The sequence below is a fragment of the Equus przewalskii genome, chromosome 20, assembly GCF_037783145.1.
Source record: "Equus przewalskii isolate Varuska chromosome 20, EquPr2, whole genome shotgun sequence".
Classification (NCBI taxonomy): Eukaryota; Metazoa; Chordata; class Mammalia; order Perissodactyla; family Equidae; genus Equus; species Equus przewalskii.
The window spans coordinates 6,261,556-6,271,173 of NC_091850.1; the positions used below are offsets into that span (position 1 = coordinate 6,261,556).

Genomic DNA, 9,618 nt, shown 5'->3' on the forward strand with positions numbered 1-9,618 from the left:
AAATGCATCCAGGAATCTCATATGCCTCAGCTTCAACCCTACCCAGTCTTCTTTCTATCTACCTGATTCCTAACGTTTTAAATGCTGTAATGTCATTGTCAATTCTTTATCAGTATTTTTAATTTAGTTCTCAATGACTGCCTTCTGTGGATCCATTTTCTCTCTTTCTAAATAACCCACTTTTCTTCTTTATTGTTTTCTCTTTCTACTACATGAGAACAAAGGAGCTTAATCTTTCTTGTAGGAACATAGGACCTACCAAAGTTCTATGGAAAAAGCTTTGAAACCAGTGAATTAACTAATGAATATTTTGGAGAGGGGTAGGAGATAGGATACACGTTAGCTTAGGAGCTGTACGTGATGATTGGATTTTCAACTCTCCTTAACAATGTGACACCTCTCAGAAATGCATTTTTTTCATCTATAAAAGTGCCCCAAGATTTTAATAGTGTGTACATGTGTGGAAGAGAAAGATTGAATTCCGTCTTGTCTCAGGAAAATTTTCAAAGACATACACGTCTCTGTTGTGAAACATCACTGCATCCAAACGCCTCTATTCAACCTATCTTTAGCAAAGCTTTGTGTCTCCTAAATGAAAAACATCTACCCACCTTCTACATACAAAGAGTTTCAGTTCCTTTGTGCCCCTAAGTGACCCAGCCTTCCTTAATTATCTGTCCACTGCCCTCCCAAGATCATTTTTTGGTTCTTTCTAAACTCCTTTCTCAGACAAATTAAATGCTATTCTCTAAGATACTGAAAAGGGTGTGATATTATTAAACTTCCACACATTTGTCCTGCATAATAATTTCTAGGTTGATCCTCGTGGTTTTTGTTTTTGTTTTAGTTTGGAAATTCCTGAGTTATCTACAGATTCCAATCAGATTACATCATTTCTGGGCTAGTGTTATTGTTAAGTGTACTGTATTAAATTCAAATTTCCTATATATTCAAAATGCTCAGTTAATCAGAATATTCATTCAACTAAAAGTCTCACTGGAGATAAATAACCTCTTGCAAAATAAGTCCATTATGCTAAACCATAGGAATATGCAATGAAGTCATCATATTTTGTCAGTCACATAACTGAAAAAATTTTTAACAAGTATTTAAGATCCTATACTTTGTTTCATTCTTTTTTTTTGTTTTTTGAGGAAGTTTAGCCCTGAGCTAACTGCTGCCAATCCTCCTCTTTTTGCTGAGGAAGACTGGCCTTGAGCTAACATCTGTGCCCATCTTCCTCTATTTTATATGTGGGACGCCTGCCACAGCATGGCTTTCCAAGCAGTGCCATGTCTGCACCCGGGATCCAAACTGGCAAATCCCGGGCCACCAAAGTGGAATGTGTGCACTTAAGCACTGCGCCACCAGGCCGGCCCCGACAATTCATTCTTTAAAGGACATTCTAAAACTTCCTAGGAAAAAGACTCAAATAACTAGTACTCCAATGACCTACCTGCCATTTTACCCCAATTTTCTTGAAGGGCCTACATAATGAATGCCCTTTATATTTTATCTTTCCAAATATAAATGTCTTGACCCTTCAGATAGTGATTATAATTTTTGTAAAAAGCTGATTTATTTTTCAGCATTTTGTATGTAGAAGGCAATTATTAAATAATTGTTGAATGAATGAATGCAAGAACAAACCTCTGTGAACAAAAGCAGTAAGACAATTCTACCAGTTATGACAGTGAAGATGCTAATCACAGATAGCATGCCATGGTGCTAAGGCTGTGTCCACAGACCCCACCTTCTTCTGTACCTTTCATCTGGAGTGAACAGATGAGTCTATGGTCTCCAAGCTCTCTCATAGACCCATTATCTTGCTCTCTACCCAATTTCTCTACCTAATTAAAGCATTCCCTCTGAAAGGCCTCATTAAGTTAAAGATGCTTCCAACCAGATGTGTGGGGCATGCAGAAACGTTCCGACCCAAGCAAACTGCAGCCTCTTCATCTGGCTGACGTCAGTGTTGGCCTTGGCTGTACCCAATTTGGACATCAGAAACTTGCCCATTTGTATTATGCTATTTACCCATTGCACTCATTCAATTTTCCCACATACCTTTCCCAATTATCGACCAATTTAATCCATTTAATCTATCCCTACTAGAGTAAATATGTTCCCCTTTAGCATTTACTAGCACTCGGGCTGGACTTTGAAGGGCCTCTAACTGGCTTTGTGATTCATTTATTTTTCCTCTTCCTGTTCAATTTTGTACTTATGACTCATCACAAAAGTGGATGCTACTGCTACTGACAAATGCACTGGCAAGAACCTAACTACACAATTGGCCATTTAGTCCTGAAACTAAATGAAACAGAATAATGGCCGCAAAATTGATCTGGATCACAGGGTAGAAACTATACTTAAACCTCATTTAGCATAGCACCTGCCACAGAGCTGATGGCTGGGTGCCATTTACTGTCCTTTCTATCATCGTTGATAATAGCAGTGCTTTCAAATGGAACAACATCTCTCCTGCTGCAGATCAAAAGGATTTAGAAAAATATCCTATCATCCTATTTGAGAGATAAATAAAGTAATAATTCAATTTCCTCAGTTTTGCTGGGACCTTGGCAGATAATATTAATTATTATCTCTAGCCATTGGGCACCAGTGAAACTAGTACTTCGAAAAGAAAATAAACAGCATTTGCCTATTTCTGTTTTGTAGGAGAATTAGCCCATTCTAAGTTTTGGAAAGAGGACCAGTCTGGCTCGTCTGACTCATAGACACTTCTTTCAGGTACTTCAAAGCACCCCTAACTTTCTCCTTCAACACATCATTTGGCATAAAGATCCTGAAGGCTGATTCGTAATCAGTTTACCTGTTTATTGCCCATAATATGACACATGCCATCTCTTTATTAGGGAAGCACCTCTGTCTCCACGTTTCTTCGTACTTCACGAAAACTATTTCTCCAATGTGCCAAGAAAAATATCTCAACACTACACAAGAGAAGTACACATGGAACCTCAAGAACTCCAGCATTTGCCACTCTGAATACCTTGTCACGGAAAGGGAATCTGTTGGTATAACCAAAAACCTGACCAAAGGATTATCAAATTCATAAGAACTTTATAAGACAAATTCTTGGGAAACAATTATTTGGCAGCCTTATTGAAATAGGGTCCTTCTTTGATATGGTCAGTTTTGGAAGTCAAGGATTTTCTGTGCCTAATGGATGAATTAACAATTTCCCACACACAAATTAGAAAAAAGGGAAAACATAATCACCCAGTTGGCAACAACCACATTAGGCTTCATAAGCCTGAGATGACTGAAAAATGGATCATGGCAAGGATGGCTCTTTGACCACCTAGTTTGCATTTCTCCCCTCGTCCTTACTTACAGAATCTGATTTTATTCAGGGATGCAATACACCCGCCTAAAAGAGGATATTTCCCAGTCTTTCTACAGTTAGTAGTGACTAGTGAGACTTAAGTGGAGGTAATTGGGTGGGGCTTCTGGGGAATCTCTTTAAAGGGAGCTGATGCCCCAGGAAGGGGCTCATTTTCAGCCCTCTCCACCACTATAAATCACTTCTTTCTCACTGGATACAAATGGGAGGCCAGCAGCACGCTAGTAGTCATTTTGGACCATTCTGAAAATGAATGAGAGGTGCCAAGGTTGATGAAGCAGAAAGAAGAGGAACCTGGCTCCCTGAGAACTGCGGGGGCCCTGATTTGCCCGCCTTGCACTTCCTACCTCTTACAGGAGGGAGAACAGGAAACCTGCGTCTTTTTAATGCCACAGTTATTGGAGTTCTCTGTTCAGGGGATGCTGCCAAGCCTAATACTAACTAACAAACTGATCATGGAATCATCCAAGTCGTTGGAGCACTATCTGTACTCTTAACATTAGGTTAAGTGCTTACATTAAGACAGCAGATATTTAAGAGGTTTCCCTTGCCCTCTTATTTAAAACATAGGGAAAAACAGTGACATTGAGCATAACGAAGCTCTGTCAGAAATACCCATGAACTCACGTAACACTCTGTGCTTCTGTTATGATGCCTCTTTCCGTATGATTTTCCTTCTTGATAAGACTGGATAGTCCTTGAAAGAGAAGCTGCATCTCATTCATAAACTGGGTAATCAATAACAGCATTACAACTATGACATGATGATGATGATGGCATGTGAGTTTCCTGGCATTCTGCTTTCCTCTCACAACTACAGATGAGTCCAGCCAGGTCTACCTTGTGTCTGGCCCACTCCTCGCAATCAAGAAGCTCCTGCTTAACCGTGTATGTGCTTGGACTTGTTAAATTAAACAAGGAGGCCATTAGACTGAGGGGTCTCTAATGCCCTGGCTGCCTTCATAAGCAAACCAAAACCTAAGCCTGTAAACACCTCAAGGTTGGGACGTTGAAACCTAAGGATGACCAATCGCCCAACAACCATCTGGGCTTTAAGCTACAACCAAGCAGTGATTTCCTTACTTTTCTTCTGCCAAAGTACCAGCAGCAGTGAATGAGAATTTCAGTTACTCCACATTCTCAGACAAGCTTGTCACTGTCAGTTTGTTTGTTTTAGCCATTCTAATGACATACAATGGTATCTCAATGTGGTTTTAATTTATATTTTATCTTTTCATGTCTAAATGGCCATTTGTAGATCATCCTTTGTAAAATAACTGTTCAAATATTTGCTCATTTCTACTTGGTGTGCTAAACTTCTTATTATTGAATTATAAGAGTTATTTCTATATTCTGATACAGGTGTTTCATTCAGGATGGTACCTATTATTGTGCCTTCGAGTTCACCAGTCTTTTTTCCTTCAATGTCTAACATGCTAAGGCCAACCTGTGAATTTTTCAATTCATATATTTATTTTTTCAGCTCTAGAAGTTCCACATGATTCTCTTTTTTATGTATCTTTCAGTCCTCTCCTCATTAGGTTTATGTTTTACTTTAAGTTATGGAATATTTCAGAGACTTTAATTAATTAATTTATTTATTTAAACAAATATTTATTTATTTATTTATTTATTTATTTAAACAAATATTTAATTTATAATTGTATAATTTATAATATTTAATTTAAATAATTTAATTTAAATATTTAAATAAATTTAATATTTTAAAGGCTCTTGTAAAGTCTTTGTCTGCTAGTTCCATCATCTGTGTCATTTCTGGGTCTATTTATCATGGCTGAATTTTCTCTTGGTTATTGGTTACACGTTTTGCTTCTTTTAATCTCTAGTAATTTTAAATCGGATGCTGCATTATGAATGCTGTGTTGTTGAGTATTTAAATCATGCTGTCTTCCTTTAAAGAATGCTGCTTTTTGATTTGTCAGGCAGTTAAATCGAAAGGATCAACTTGATCCTTTTAATGTTTGTTTCTAGGCTTTGTTAGGGCAGGTCTGATACGTCTGAAGTCTGAAGTCTGACATTCTAGGCATCTCTCCTGAATGCCTGTGTCCACTGAGTCCTCCATTCTGGCTGGTTAAAACCAGAATGCTCCCAGCCCAGTATGACCTCCTGGAATTGTTTGGTTTACAGCTCCTTGGTCATTCTTTGTCCCCCTGGAGTTTCACCCTGTACATATACAGCTTAATTTTCATTCAAAAACTCAAGAGACACTCCCTCATGTGGAGTTCTAGAACTCTTTGTCTGATAAGCTACCTCTGTTTTGGTACTCTGTCCCACAACTTCTAGCTGCCTCCATTTCCACGAACTCTGATCTCTGGCACCTCAATCAGTGAAACCATCAATGCTCAACTTGAGTTCCTGCTCTCTGTGCTGGGGTCCATGGGACACATACAGGCAGAAAACTAGGTCACTCATAGGCCTCGCCTTGTTGGTTCTCTTCTCCCATGGGACACAGTCCTGTCCGCCTCTGTCTGATGTTTGAAATCAGTTGCTTGCAGTTTTTTGCAGGTTCCTACTTGTTTACTGTGGAAGGGAAAATCCATTACTAGTTACTCTGTCATGACCAGACACATACTTATCCTAGATGAATATTTCTATGTGTGGATGTGTAATGGGAGGGTCATTGAGAGACACTGGAGCAACTGTGGTGTATGAGGGCAGTGGGTGCAAGGAAACAGGATCTGAAGATGAGTATGTAAGGATATGCTCCCTTCAAAGAAAGGAATTTTACAGACTGTGTACACGTGCCTTGACATCCCTCTGGAGCCTACCATGTAGATGGTGACTTTATAATCATTATATAATAATGGCAGTATACATTCAAGTATACAAATAATGAGATACTGACTATAAATACTTTAGGAGACCAGAAATGAGAGAGATGAATGCACTAGAAAAAATGATGTTTATTTAGAGAAGGTTAGGCTTGAACTGAACCCTGAAAAAGTGAAAGGACTGAGATAAGCTCAAAAAAGAGAAGACAGGCTTATGAAGGAAATTTCCTAGTCTTCCAGCTGCCTCCAATAGGGAAAACTGTCAAGGCTGACATCAAAAAGCCACTTGAATCTGCTCAAGTCAAGTAGTTAAGCTCTGTATGGGTTCCTGGTGTCCATTTCCTCCCTAATTAGCCTTACATATCCACCCAGTTTATGAGATATCTGTTAAAGTCCTTTGAAAACAATAATGTAAATAGTTACCCATATCATTATTAATCCATGTATGTGGGGTGATCGGCCAGCATTTCTCCCTGAATACTTGACAGCTGCTATCAGAAAAAGGCAGTGAATGTCACATGTGTCAAACATAACCTTTACCCAATTAAACTTGCTGACTAACCCAAGGGTGACATCCAATGATATCACCTAGATATCCTTAGATCTGCTATTTTAATGACATCAATAGGCTTAGCAATGAAAAGGTAAATATGTTCTAGGCAATAAATCTGCAAATAGACATTCAGGATAGTGCTAAAAGAATGTTCTCCATTCTTTCCAATGTAATCACAGCAAGTAATATTTTACGACTACTTACAAATGCACACAAATATTTATGGTCTATTGGAAGTAGCGTCTTCTTGTAGTATGACTTGCAAAGACCTTACACATCTTGTGAATTAGTATATAATTGAGAGAACATTTCAGCACTGTGAATATTCTGTATTTCACATATCAAATGGTTATGTGACTTGGTGAAAAAATCATCACCTGTTCTGGTCACATCTGAGTCGCAAATTGAATGTACTAGCTTGAGAACATCATTTAATACTTCTCTATGCCTGAGTTTCTCCATTTCTTAATTGAATTATTATCTAAACTTAGTTGAATGAAGTACAGAAAGTTGTTCTGACGAAGCAAATATTCTATGTACGCTTAAAGAAAAATAATTTTTATAATATAATATGGAATTATTGCTGCACAAATTTCCCCCATGACACTACTATGAAAAATTAAAGCTGAAGACAGAAGCAAATATGACATTTAATTCTTTTTAAAATAAACAGGAGTCATCAGTCATCCTCATTTTTATCCTTTTCTCTAGCAAAATAAAAATCTTATGGCTTATAAAATAGCAATAAAATTATGCAAAGAAGCTGCACTTAGCAAGATAATTGAGTCTAATATTAAAGATCAGGATTATTAAAACACATAGCTAAAGAAAGATATTTTGTAAAAATAGAAACGTCTACTCCTTAGACCAAAAGAATTTGGACAAATGTTGTTCACATTTTTAGTTCACCAAACAATTACTTTGGCTTTAATTCTTCAGAGCAGTTAAGCCAATCCTTCTAACTAGACTATTTGCCTAATAGTTATAAGGTAAAGCAATAATTAATTGCATACAAACAAAGCTAACATATAATACTTTTAGTTAATAAATGGAAAGAGGTTATCCATTTTGAGCAATATCGCCATTGTTTCTCTAGACTCCAAGCACTGCGTTGGCATATGATAGGTACTCAATAAACAGAGGCTGAATAAATAAATGCATGGTAGTGGGAATTTCTTATAAGATTAGTTATAGAATAGTAAACAAATCCAAGCAATTTATTACACACATGGTAAAACATGCAACTTATTTAAAAGTTATTTTCAGGTACTCTACCATACTGATTGTTTTAGCCCTATACAGTAAACTCTTTTGTCCCCGGATACTAAAAACTAAAAGAAGAAAATAAGGTTTATACTCTAGGGCTCAATTTAAACCTGAAAACTAATCCACAAAATCAGGAAACAGTTTTTATACTGACACCAACTGTTCCAAGATTATTTTTCTGTCGTCCTACAGGTGGTTACTTTACACAACATCCTGTACTTTACACACTAGCAGTGCGGAGCAAAGCAAATATGTGAATTAACCTGGTTCTCCTTTCCCATTCGACTTTCATTATTTCCATGCCTGAGCACTGTTATTCTAAGGGATAGCCAATCTGCTTGAGTGTATAGTTTCACACGTGCTCTTAAAACAAAATGTCTTAAAACAATATCTTAATACCTAAAACGATACGTCTGAATAATCTCAAGCCTATGTTGGCAAGGTGTTTTCTCAGATCATATTGAAAAGGTGTTCTGTGATGCCAAGTGGAGCCATGAGGAAGCATTGGGCTCATCTAATTATGGGCTGGCATCTATCTGAGGAGAGATTGGGGAAGTTATTCAGCCACTTACCTGTGTGTCCTGTTGTCTTCGTTACCACAAACCAGCCACTTCTTTTTGTGTTTTAGTCTCCATGGCAGCAAGATAGAGTCAATAATAATGAGTTCAGTGTAAGAATTATTCACAATACAGAAAAACTAGTCTACCAAGCACTTTGAGCTCCTGGGAAACTGTGTAAACACAGCTTATCATTTGTATTCTGAGACCTTGTCCTTTTAGAATCATGTGGTTCCCAGCGCCATGTTGCTGTGCATTCTTTCCACATGGGCCAAACTTTTTTTCATTTCTTTTGGTTTTTTTTTTTTTTTTTTTGGTTTAAGAGAAAATTTTCCTATGCTCATAATCATGCATTTTTCTTTCTCTTTAAAAAAGTGAGGCTCTTGGTTGTCATTTCAATACCAAGTGTTAATTTGGAAGTCAGGAGACAAATTTCAGGCACTGAGGTTTTTAAATAGCATTTAATCACTGCCCTTGGTTCAGTTTCCATTACCATCAAAATGAGGATAGCAGGCTATCCAATCTTGGGGCACATTTCTACAAATGTGGCCTATGGGCAAGAATATTTGCATCAGAAACACTTAGGGGGCTCAGTCAGAACAGAGTAGATACCATCCTAGGCCTTACTAAACAGAAATATTTAGTTTGAGACATTTTTAATAAGCTCCTCAGCCATAATTATCCATGATAAGGTTTGAGAGTCACTGCTCCAAGATCAGCAATTGGTGACCTCCTGGTTTCAGGGGCTTCTAAGAAGAGATTCAGTAGCTCTGAGGAAGACATCCTTAGTGGGGCCAACTCTGCCTTCCACAACACCTTTTCTCAGAACGTGTTGAGCAGAGCCGTGGCGAGCTATTCTTTGCCGTGCCGTGCAGCAGTATAGAGAGGCATCCACAGTGGTAAGCAGAGTCACGTCTATCCAACCCTGATCTTAAGAGAGCAAGGCCTGGGTGTTCTCCTAGTCTGTCCCCGTAACGGCTTTCCCCAAGCGCTGACGGCCAGAAACAGGATGAGGATGCATGGTCTCAGATGAACCCAAATCCACAAACTAGAAGTTAATCATCAGTGTAGAGTGATTTGCTC

General features: G+C 38.0%; 1 long non-coding RNA gene across 1 annotated transcript in view; it reads right to left on the minus strand.

Moving 5' to 3' along the window:
* The window catches only part of LOC139077799 (uncharacterized), a 67,610-nt gene extending 58,814 nt beyond the window's left edge, over positions 1-8,796 (minus strand). Inside the window, exon 1 of the long non-coding RNA XR_011530313.1 lies at positions 8,551-8,796. This is a non-coding gene — a long non-coding RNA (uncharacterized lncRNA). The remainder of the gene's footprint in view (positions 1-8,550) is intronic.
* Between the last annotated feature and the right edge of the window lie 822 nt (positions 8,797-9,618).